Source organism: Arachis hypogaea, chromosome 18 (assembly GCF_003086295.3).
Source record: "Arachis hypogaea cultivar Tifrunner chromosome 18, arahy.Tifrunner.gnm2.J5K5, whole genome shotgun sequence".
In the NCBI taxonomy this organism is placed as follows: domain Eukaryota; kingdom Viridiplantae; phylum Streptophyta; class Magnoliopsida; order Fabales; family Fabaceae; genus Arachis; species Arachis hypogaea.
The window spans coordinates 78,521,626-78,534,297 of record NC_092053.1 but is presented as its reverse complement, the minus strand read 5'-3'; the positions used below and the strand labels follow the sequence as shown (position 1 = coordinate 78,534,297).

The 12,672-nt window shown below is 37.6% G+C and overlaps 1 non-coding gene across 1 annotated transcript; it reads left to right on the top strand.

Annotated features, from left to right (window-relative positions):
* The first annotated feature begins 6,274 nt into the window (after positions 1 to 6,274).
* Positions 6,275 to 6,382, top strand: LOC112774810 (small nucleolar RNA R71). The gene has a single exon (XR_003189269.1). It is a non-coding gene; the product is annotated as a small nucleolar RNA R71 (small nucleolar RNA).
* Positions 6,383 to 12,672: the final 6,290 nt, after the last annotated feature.

Sequence of the window (12,672 nt, the reverse complement as noted above, 5' to 3'; positions counted from 1 at the left end):
GTCCTCGGTGCATGCTGAGATTTGCAGGTGGATGGGTTGTTTCAACTGTTGCTTTTCTCTAAGGATTGTGCAGATGAACTTGTCTGTCTCCCCATGAAAAATGTCTTCCGCTTCCCTTCTGGGTGGCCATCCTGAAAGAAAAAGGGAAGAAGAGTAACCCAGAAATAGAGATAAGAAAATAAAAGAAGTATGGGTTAATGCCAAATGATAAGGGTCTCATTTACATGGTAGCTACAACATGTAAGTGAGAAAACAATAGAAGCACATGGCATACTAGTGGTGCAAAATATTGCAACAATGAGGGAGAGAGTGTGGGTAAGGAGAGATAATATGAATTCATATCAATGTAAAAGTAATACAGGTATAAAAGATTGGCATTGATATAAATAATATTACCTATTCAAAATAAAACAAGTCACTAAGCATCAAGAAAATACCAGAAAAGATGTAACAGTTGAATAAGAATATTTGAACACCAATAATAATTTTAGAAAAATAAAAATATGCAATGATTGAAAGTATGCAAATGAATTAAATAAAATAAAATAGAAGTGAGAGAAAATAAGAAAGGAAGAGGAAAGAAATAAGAAAAGATAAGACGAATAAGGATTCGGAGAAGAAAAGAGAAGAAAATTGGCACTAATCTGGATAGGTTGTGCGATGCTGGCGACGCGGTCGCGTGGGTGACGCGGTCGCGTAAGGCACAATAAGGTCAGGTGACGCGGACGCATGGGGCACGCGATCGCGTGACTTGATTTGTGCTAGTGGCACGAGTGCAGCCTCGCGGTCGCACAACTCTCTGTTCGAAATTCTTTTTGCCAAAATTCTGGGTGACGCAATCGCGTGGTTGACGCGATTGCTTGAGTGGCCATCATGGGATATGACGCGGACGCGTGGGGCACACGTTCGCGTGGTGAGGCTTGGGCTTCCAGCACGATTCCAGCCCAACTCCAGCACAACTTTCGGGCAAGCACCTTGTTACGTCGAAATCCAGGTCACGCGGCCGCGTGGGGAATGTGGTCGCGTGGGAGGCCATTATTCCCATGTGACGCGGTCGCGTGGGGTGGTTTGTGCCATTGGCACGTCTCCAGCGCTGCTCTTGCGTAACTCTCTGTTCATATTAATATTGTCTCCCATCTCCTTGCGACGCGGACGCGTCGCTTATGCGGTCGCGTCGCATGCTCGTTTTTTTTTTTTTTTTGATAATCTGAAAAAGATGCAGAATGTAGTGTTAATGCTTAATGTGAATGTTATGCATGATTCCAGGTTCAATGAAAATAAAATAAAAAAAAAATAAACAACACGAAATAAAATTGAAAAACAACGATCATACCATGGTGGGTTGTCTCCCACCTAGCACTTTTAGTTAAAGTCCTTAAGTTGGACATTTGGCGAGCTTCCTGTTATGGTGGTTTGTGCTTGAACTCATCCATAAATCTCCACCAATGTTTGTGATTCCAGTGTCCTCCGGGGTCCCAAACTAAGCATGTAAAGCCCTTAAGAAGCTTCAAACAGATTCTTAGGCTCCCGGGGTGACAAATGCCAGAACAGATTCCAGGATCCCAAACTTTAGTTTTACACCCGTTTTTGTCTCGATCTGCATTTTTCCAGCCGGGTGAAAGGTGATCTGAATTCTCACTGCAGCGACCAAACAGCTTCCTAGACCCATTCAGTTGAGCTTTATACCAACCCTTGCGTTTGAACTTAAAGTTTCCAACCATGATAAACCTTGCAGGACAATTCTTACCACTGGCCATCTTCCTCTTACTCTTAATATCACAAAGAGCTCTAAGTTGACCATCCGTCTCCAGTAGCCCATATTCAAGTGGGATTAGAAAGCTATGGGATATGAATTTTACCCACTTGAATGTTGTGAAGGATGATGGCAACTTAGGGGGAGGTATTTTCAATGAAATTGCAAGCTCCACTCCCTTGTGCTCTTTTCTGATAATTACCACCTCTTGGCAAACTTCTTCAATTTCAACCTCTTTCTCTTGGTAGCTTTCTTCCAATTCAATCTTCTCTTCATTGCTTTCCAAGGGCATGGGAGGTTGTGCTTCTTCTTCTTGAATCTCCATCTCTTGATCAACCTCTTCCAAGTCTTCAACTGTGATATGCATTGGAGGTTGTACACCCTCCTTAGCATCAATTTCAAACGTCTTGGAAGGGGGTTCTATGACTGGACTTTCCCATGGAGGTTCTGTATCTCCTAAGTCTTCAACCACTTCTTCCTCTTCTTGAACAATGACAGCTTCTTCTACTTGTTCTAGTACGAATTCATGCTCTATCTTGTCCACTAGAGTTTCTGGTATCTCCTTCATGCTACGCTCTTCACTAGACTGTCCACATGGAGCTGTGGCTGATCCTTGTATATTTGAGCGTCTAGAAGCCCATTGAATTAATACTTGCCCCAGTTATTGAATGGTTGCCTGAAATTTAATTACTGTTTCCCTTAGGCGATCCTCTGCTTCTCGGGTTGCCGGACTTGGACATGATACAAAAGAAAGTGGTGGTGGTTGGGAGTTAGGGTCATATGGAGGTGAATGGTGGTAGTTGGCTTGTGAGTGTGGTAGTTCAAAGTTGTGTTGAGGAAAGGGTTCATAGGCATATGGTGGTGGTTGTTGATAGTCCATTGGAGGTGGTTGTTGCCATGAGGGTTGATCCTTGTGGCTCCCTCCATCTTTGATTGTTCCAACCTTGATGCCTGTTCTCATTGTAATTTCTTCTTCCTGCAACATAATTGCAACCCGACTCATAGCCAAAGGGGTGAGAGTTCATAGTAGCAGATAAAAAAAAAATTAAAAACAAAAAAAAAATTTAAATTAAAAGGTTATTTAAATTTTGAATTTGAAAATTAAATTTTTGAAATTTGAATTTTGAAATTTTGAAATTTGAATTTTTGAATTTTGAAAATTTTTGAATTTGAATTTTGAAAAAAAAATTTTAAATTTAAATTTTGAACTTTGATTTTTGAGATAAGATAAGATAAAATAAAAATTTTAAAATAAAAATCAATAACCTCTTAATTTAATAAAAAGCAAAAATAAAAATAAAAACAAATAAACAAGCAAAAATAAAATATTTACAATAACCAATAATAAGGCACACGTTTGCAATTCCCTGGCAACGGCGCCATTTTGACGTTGGGATTTTTGCCAGTAAAGAATGTCATAAAAACAGTCGCGTTGTAGATATAGTCTCTAAACCGACAAAAATCCCTTCGTACAAATGTTTTGGTTGTCACAAGTAACAAACCCCTTTTAAAATTGATAACCGAGTATTTAAACCTCGGGTCGTCTTCTCAAGGAATTACAGGGAGGTATGTTCTTATTATTGGTTATGAGTTTGTAAATTGGGGTTTTAGAGTTTGGGCAATGCGCACAGGTATATTTTCGAGCAATAAAAGTAAATAAATAACTGTAAAATAAACTCTTGGCAAGGTATTATAACTGGAAGTCCTATCCTGGTTATCCTTATCAATTGTAATGAGAATTGAATTTTTCTCCCACTTGTTAACCTCTAACTATGAAGGTAAGTTAAGTGGATGAATTAATTCTGATTCCTCAGGTCCTAGTGTTTCCTTAAGAAAGGCTAGAGTTATTGGAACTTGAATTAATGAGATGAAGAAATCCAATTTTCAATCAACAATGAGTTTGATAACTCAAGTGTCTCCAATGATTCAACCAAAGCCAAAAGGGAAGAGAATCTACTTGAATGAAAATAATTTGGATAAACACAGAGCATTAACAAATTAAAGAGAGCAATCATAAGTCTGAAATACCTCAAATTATATTAAATAAAATAATTAAATCATAACATGGAAAAGTTCATAAATTAAATTGGAAAAATAAATAAATAAAAATAAAGAACCTGGGATTGAGAGCTACTCCTAAAACTAAGAGAAATCATAAATCTTAATCCTAAGAGAGAGGAGAGAACCTCTCTCTCTAAAAACTACATCTACTCCTAAAATTGTGAGTGTGAGAGCCTACTTATGAATGGGTGCAGTCTCCCACTTTATAGCCTCTAATCTGTATTTTCTGGGCCGCAAACTGGGTTAGAAACAGTCCAGAATTCGCTGGTTTCGAATTTTGCCACGCTGGATTTCCGTCACTGCGACGTAGCCGCATGGATCACGCGATCGCGTCATCTAGCGTCAGGGAAACTATAACATATTATATATCAAATCGAAGCTCCGGATGTTAGCTTTCCAACGCAACTAGAACCGCGTCATTTGAACTTCTGTAGCTAAAGTTATAGCCGTTTGAGTGCAGAGAGTTCAGGCTGGACAGCTTAGCAATTTCTCCAATTTCTTGCATTCCTTCCACTTTTGCATGCTTTCTTCCCATCCTCCAAGCCATCCTTGCCTTATAATATCTGAAAATACTTAACACATATATCAAGGCATCTAATGGTAATAAGAGAGGATTAATAATAAGCAAATATAAGATCAAAGAAGCATGTTTTCAATCATAGCAAAAAATCAGGAAGGAGTTATAAAACCATGCAAATAGTATGAATAAGTGGGTAAAGAGTAGATAAAAACCACCCAATTAAACACAATATAAACAATAAAATAGTGGTTTATCAGCCTCCCAACAAGCGCTTCTTTAATGTCAATAGCTTGACAGTGGGCTCTCATGGAGCCTCACAGATGTTCAGAGCATTGTTGAGACTTCCCAACACCAAACTTAGAGTTTGACTGTGGGGGCTCTGGTTGACTCTGTTTTGAGAGAAGCTTACTGTGCCTCTTTTTCATGTTTACAGAAGGATAACCTTGAGTTGTAAACACAAGGGTGTCCTCATTCAATTGAAGGACTAATTCACCTCTGTCAACATCAATCACAGCTCTTGCTGTGGCTAGGAAAGGTCTTCCAAGGATGATGGATTTATCCTCATCCTTCCCAGTATCAAGGATTATGAAATCAGCAGGGATGTAAAGGCCTTCAACCTTTACTAACACGTCCTCTACTTGTCCATAAGCCTGTTTTCTTGAATTGTCTGCCATCTCTAATGAGATTTTAGTAGCTTGCACCCCAAAGATTCCCAGTTTCTCTATTACAAAGAGGGGCATGAGGTTTATCCCTGAACCAAGGTCACACAGAGCCTTTTCAAAGATCATGTTGCCTATGGTACAAGGTATTACGAACTTTCCAGGATCCTGTTTCTTCTGAGGCAATGTCAGTTGATCCAGATCACTTAGTTCATTGGTGAACAAGGGAGGTTCATCTTCCCAAGTCTCAATACCAAATAATTTGGCATTCAGCTTCATGATTGCACCAAGGTACTTGGTAACTTGCTCTTCAGTAACATCCTTATTCTTTTCAGAAGATGAAAACTCGTCAGAGCTCATGAAGGGCATAAGGAGGTTCAATGGAATCTCTATGGTCTCTAGATGAGTCTCAGATTCCTTTGGTTCCTCAAAGGGAAACTCCTTATTGATCACTGGACGTCCCAGGAGGTCTTCCTTATTGGGATTTACGTCCTCCCCTTCCTCTCCAGGTTCGGCCGTGTTGACTATGTCAATGGCCTTGCACTCTCCTTTTGGATTTTCTTCTGTATTACTTGGGAGAGTTCTAGGAGGGATTTCAGTGATCCTTTTACTCAGCTGGCCCACTTGTGCCTCCAAATTTCTAATGGAAGACCTTGTTTCATTCATGAAACTTACAGTGGTCTTAGATAGATCAGAGACTAAGTTTGCTAAATTAGAGGTATTTTGTTAAGAGTTCTCTGTCTGTTGCTGAGTGGATGATGGAAAAGGTTTACTATTGTTAAACCTATTTCTTCCACCATTATTAAAGCCTTGTTGAGGCTTTTGTTGATCCTTCCATGAGAGATTTGGGTGATTTCTCCATGAGGAGTTATAGGTGTTTCCATAAGGTTCACCCATGTAATTCACCTCTGCTATTGCAGGGTTTTCAGGATCATAAGCTTCTTCTTCAGAAGATGCCTCTTGAGTACTGTTGGATGCAGCTTGCATTCCATTCAGACTCTGAGAAATCATATTGACTTGCTGAGTCAATATTTTATTCTGAGCCAGTATGGCATTCAGAGTATCAATTTCAAGAACTCCCTTCTTCATAGGCGTCCCATTACTCACAGGATTCCTCTTAGAAGTGTACATGAACTGGTTATTAGCAACCATGTCAATGAGTTCTTGAGCTTCTGCAGGCGTTTTCTTTAGGTGAATGGATCCACCTGCAGAAGTATCCAATGACATTTTAGCCAATTCAGATAGACCATCATAGAATATATCCAGGATGGTCCATTCTGAAAGCATGTCAGAAGGACACTTTTTGGTCAGTTCTTTGTATCTCTCCCAAGCTTCATAGAGGGATTCACCTTCTTTCTGTCTGAAGGTTTGAACATCCACTCTAAGCTTACTCAGCTTTTGAGGAGGAAAGAACTTGGCTAAGAAAGCCTTGACCAGCTTATCCCAAGAGTTCAGGCTATCTTTGGGTTGAGAGTCCAACCATACTCTAGCTCTGTCTCTTACAGCAAAAGGGAAAAGCATGAGCCTGTAGACTTCAGGATCTACTCCATTAGTCTTAACAGTATCACATATCTGCAAGAATTCACTTAAGAACTGAAAAGGATCTTCAGATGGAAGTCCATGAAACTTACAGTTCTGCTGCATCAGAGAAACTAATTAAGGTTTCAGCTCAAAATTGTTTGCTCCAATGGCAGGAATGGAGATGTTTCGTCCATGTAAATTGGAATTAGGTGCAGTAAAGTCACCAAGCATCCTCCTTGCATTATTATTATTTTCAGCTGCCATCTCCTCTTCCTGTTCGAAAATTTCTGAAAGGTGCTTGCTGGATTGTTGTAATTTAGCTTCTCTTAGTTTTCTCTTCAGAGTCCTTTCAGGTTCTGGATCTGCTTCAACAAGAATGTTCTTGTCCTTGCTCATGCTCATATGAAAAAGAGGGACAGAAAAATAATAATAGGGATCTTTTTTACCACAGGTATAGAGGTTCCCCTGTGTGAGTAGAAGAAGAAAAGAATGTAATGTAAAGAAAGAAACACAAGGGTAAGGAGAGCAGAGATGTAGGATGAAGAGAGGTGTTAGTAGATAAATAAATAAATAGAAGGAGATGAGAGAGAAAGAGAATTTTCGAAAATTATTTTTGAAAAAGAGTTAGTGATTTTCGAAAATAGTTTTTGAAAAAGGTTAGTAATTTTTCGAAAATTAAAATAAAAAATTAAAATAATTAGTTAATTAAAAAGAAATTTTGAAAAAGAGGGAAGATATTTTCGAAAATTAGAGAGAGAGAGTTAGTTAGGTAGTTTTGAAAAAGATAAGAAACAAACAAAAAGTTAGTTAGTTAGTTGAAACAAATTTGAAAATCAATTTTGAAAAGATAAGAAGATAAGAAGTTTGAAAGGATATTTTAAAATCAAATTTTGAAAAAGATAAGATAAAGAGATATTTTTGAAAAGATATGATTGAAATTAGTTTTGAAAAAGATTTGATTTTTAAAATCACAATTAATGACTTGATTCACAAGAAATCAAAAGATATGATTCTAGAACTCAAAGTTTGAATCTTTCTTAACAAGCAAGTAACAAACTTGAAATTTTTGAATCAAAACATTAATTGATGATGTTATTTTCGAAAATTAGGAGATAAAGATAAGAAAAAGATTTTTGAAAAATACTTTTAAAATTTTCAAAAATAAATAAGAAAAATGAAAAAGATTTGATTTTTGAAAAAGATTTTGAAAAAGATAAGATTTTTAAATTGAAAATTTGATTTGACTCATAAAAACAACTAGATTTTAAAAAGTTTTGAAAAAGTCAACTCAAATGTTCGAAATTTATGAGTGAAAAAAGGAAAGATATTTTTTTTTTGATTTTTGAATTTTTAATGATGAGAGAGAAAAACATGAAAAAGACTCAATGCATGAAAATTTTGGATCAAAACAATGAATGCATGCAAGAATGCTATGAATGTCAAGATGAACACCAAGAACATTTTGAATGTCAAGATGAACATCAAGAACTTATTTTTTAAAATTTTTTTATGCAGAGAAAACATGCAAGACACCAAACTTAGAAATCTTTCATGTTTAGATACTATGGATGCAAAAATGCACATGTAAAACAAGAAAAAATGCAAAACAAGAAAACATCAAGATCAAACAAGAAGACTTACCAAGAACAACTTGAAGATCATGAAGAACACTATTAATGCATGATTTTTTTCGAAAAATGCAAGATGAATATGCAATTGACACCAAACTTAAAATCTGACTCAAGACTCAAACAAGAAACACAAATTTTTTTTTTATTTTTATGATTTTATAATTTTTTTGGATTTTTGTATATTTTTTTTCGAAAAAACATATAGGAAAAAGAAAATAAGGATTTCAAAATTTTTTTTAATATGAATTCCAGGAATCTTGTATTCTTAGTCTAAAGCTCTAATCCGAGGGTTAGGCATGGCTTAATAGCCAGCCAAGTTTTAGTATGTAACTCAGACATGCCACGGCTGACATTCCAATTAACTTGCCTCTATGCTGATGGTTGGAAGCCCCTATCCAAAAGAATTAGACATGGCTTTACAGCCAGCCAGGCTTCAACATGCTTCATGAAACTCTAGAATTCATTCTTAAAAATTCTGAAGAAAAATATATTTTTGAAAAGATTTATTTTTTTTTTGAAAACAGATGAGAAATTTTTGAAAGGTTTTTGAAAAATTTTTGAAAATAAAACAAAAAGAAAATTACCTAATCTAAGCAACAAGATGAACCGTCAGTTGTTCAAACTCGAACAATCCCCGGCAACGGCGCCAAAAACTTGGTGCACGAAATTGTGATCCCCGGATGCGGCGCCAAAAACTTGGTGCACGAAATTGTGATCTCAGGCAACGACGCCAGAAACTCTGTACGCACGTCTTAATAAATCGTTTTTCATTCACAACTTCGATACAACTAACCAGCAAGTGCACTGGGTCGTCCAAGTAATAAACCTTACGTGAGTAAGGGTCGATCCCACGGAGATTGTTGGTATGAAGCAAGCTTGGTCACCTTGTAAATCTCAGTCAGGCGGATATAAAATAGTTATGGAGTTTTCGAACATAAATAATAAATAGATAGAAAATAAGGATAGAAACACTTATGTATGACATTAGTGAGAATTTCAGATAAGTGTATAGAGATGCTTTCGTTCCTCTGAACCTCTACTTTCCTGCTGTCTTCATCCAATCAGTCTTACTCCTTTCCATGGCTGGCTTTATGTAAGGACATCACCGTTGTCAATGGCTACTTTTTATCCTCTCTGGAAAATGGTCCGATGCGCTGTCACTGCATGGCTAATCGTCTGGAGGCATCACCCTTGTCAATGGCTGTATCCCATCCTCTTGTGAAAATGGTCCAAATGCTCTGTCACAGCACGGCTAATCATCTGAGGTTCTCGATCATACTGGAATAGGATTCACCCTCCTTTTGCGTCTGTCACTACGCCCAGCACTCGCGAGTTTGAAGTTCATCACAGTCATTCAATCCCAGAGTCCTACTCGGAATACCACAGACAAGGTTTAGACTTTCCGGACTCTCATGAATGCCGCTATCAATCTAGCTTATACCACGAAGATTCTGATTAAGAGATCCAAGAGATACTCATTCAATCTAAGGTGGAACGGAAGTGGTTGTCAGGCACGCGTTCGTGGGGGAATGATGATGATTGTCACGTTCATCACATTCAGGTTGAAGTGCGAATGAATATCTTAGAAGCGGAATAAGTTGAATTGAATAGAAAAATAGTAGTACTTTGCATTAATCTTTGAGGAACAGCAGAGCTCCACACCTTAATCTATGGAGTGCAGAAACTCTACCGTATGAAAATACATAAGTGATAATGGTTCAGGCATGGCCGAATGGCCAGCCCCCATGAAAGTCTAAGATAGCATAAAACTGATCAAAGATGTCTAATACAATAGTAAAAAGTCCTATTTATACTAAACTAGTTACTAGGGTTTACAGAAGTAAGTAATTGATGAATAAATCCACTTCCGGGGCCTACTTGGTGTGTGCTTGGGCTGAGCTTGAATGTTACACGTGTAGAGGTCAATCTTGGAGTTGAACGCCAGTTTGTAACGTATTTCTGGCGTTCAACTCTGGCTTGTGACGTGTTTCTGGCGTTTAACTCCAGACAGCAGCGTAGAACTGGTGTTCAACGCCCTTTTACGTCATCTAAACTCGGCAAAAGTATGGACTATTATATATTGCTGGAAAGCCCTGGATGTCTACTTTCCAACGCAATTGGAAGCGCGCCATTTTGAGTTCTGTAGCTCCAGAAAATCCACTTTGAGTGTAGGGAGGTCAGAATCCAACAGCATCAGCAGTCCTTCTTCAACCTCTGAATCTGATTTTTGCTCAAGTCCCTCAATTTCAGCCAGAAAATACCTGAAATCACAGAAAAACACACAAACTCATAGTAAAGTCCAGAAATGTGAATTTAACATAAAAACTAATGAAAACATCCCTAAAAGTAACTCGATTCTACTAAAAATATACTAAAAACAATGCCAAAAAGCGTATAAATTATCTGCTCATCACATTCTAAGTAAGTAATTTGGAATGAAAATGCATGACTTCTTTAAATCAAACAACCACCATATAATTGATGTTAAATCATGAGGTTTAAGCCAAATTTGATTGATTTTTAATGATTTATAAGCCTATTGAATTTGGTGATACTTTGATTGGTTGTTTTGATTACTTGTAGGTGAAGAAAGAAGAAAAGAAGAAAAGCATGGCATAAAAAGCGTGCCCAAGGGAAGCAAAAGTGTGCCAACATTTAGGAAGAAGGAAAGCTAAGTTTGGGAAATGAACTGAGCTTCACAAGGAATGAAAAGAGAAGGCAAGGTACAAAGCTAAGTTCAAATAGTTAACTGAGCACTAAAGAAAGCAAGGAAATAGCATTAAGCTCAGTTAACTAAGTGAGCTTTATCGGGGACCTCTCCAAATTAATTCAAGATGAAATTCCAAGGGAGGAAGCCACCAAGTTTCGAACTAAGGACCAAGGGGAGATAAGGAACGCTCCTTGCAAGAAAAAGAGAAGAAAATGGCCAAAATGCCTCCTCCATTGTTCGAACTTGGAACCACTCACCACCAAGCTTGCAAGGAAAATAACACAAGATGCATTGGCCAAGGTTTGAACCTGGGAACTCTTTAAAACACAAGGAGGAGCGCCACTTTTAAAGCAAGAAAATGAGCCAAGATGCATTCCATAGGGTTCGAACCAAGGAGCTCCATGAAAAGCAAGGAAGGAGCGTCCACTCCTCCAAGGAAAATAAACTCTCATTTGCTTCCACCAAGAGTTGAACCTGGGACCTTGAAGACAAGAGCAAGGCGCCACCAAGGAGAGCTCAGTTGGTTTTCCCAACTGAGCACTACTCTCCCCAAGCCTCCCACTCTTTAGCGCAATAATTTTGCACACCAAAGAGCTGTGACACGCACATTGACACGGCCAAGCAAGCATGATGCGCACCTTGACACACACCAAAGGCAAGCATAGAGCTCAGTTCAATTTTTCAACTGAGCTCTATTGAAAATCAACATGACCAAGGGGCTGGGCGCACCAAACTTGACATGGGCAGCAACACTTGGGGGCTCAGTTTGGTTTTCCAACTGAGCTTGCCCCTGGGAGGTGCACTTGGGCCAAAATTCACTAAAAATCCAATTTTATTCATTTCTTCACCAAGTTTAAAAGCCCACCAAAATTCTTAGATCTAAATTAGGAAGTGTATAAATAGGTGTTAGTTTGATTTAGAGAGGACCTACCTTTTGACACCTCTAGATTTTACTTTGAATTTTTCTTTTAGCTTTCATTTTACATTTTGAGCTTTTATTTTGGAATTGAGATCTTAGAGAATTGGGAAGGAGAATTGATCTCTCTTCTTCCTTGTTCTTGCTTGAGCACTCTTTATTTTTTTGCTTTTGATCTTGGGTGAAGAATTGAAGAACTTCTATTTCAATCTCACCTTGAGATCTTGTTTACTCTTCTGCATAATTGAATTTCAATTTCTTTTACTGCATCTTCTTTTATTCTTCTTCTACACTTTCTGCAATTCAACTTTTCTTTATTTCTTTTGCAATTGTTCTTGTTGGATCAAGGAAGGATTTGAGATCTAGACTTGTTATCTAGTCTCTTCCACTCCTGAGATCTTCAACCTCTTTTAAATTTATGCAAATTAAGCATTGCTCATTCTCTGTTTTTAAATTCTCAAAGTATTTTTACTTCTCTGTTGAGATCTAGTTTAATTCAATTAATCCTCTACTCTTCTGTTTATTGCAATTTACTTCTGTCTTGTTTAGTTTCTGAAATCCCAACTCCCAATTCCCTTTATGATTCAAGAAATTTAGTTTTCTTGCACTTTAAGATTCAGTCATTTACATTTCTTGCAATCTAAGTTTCTGCAATTTACCTTACTTGTTCTTTAAGATTCAGCACATTTACTTTCCTTCTCTTTCATTTACTGTAATTTACCCCTCTCCCTTTACATTTCAAGCAATTTAGTTTCTGTCAATTACAAACCACTCAACCAATACTTGATTCGCTTGACTAAATCAACCACTAAACTAAAATTGCTCAATCCTTCAATCCCTGTGGGATCGACCTCACTCATGTGAGTTATTATTACTTGATGCGACCTGGTCCACTTGCCGG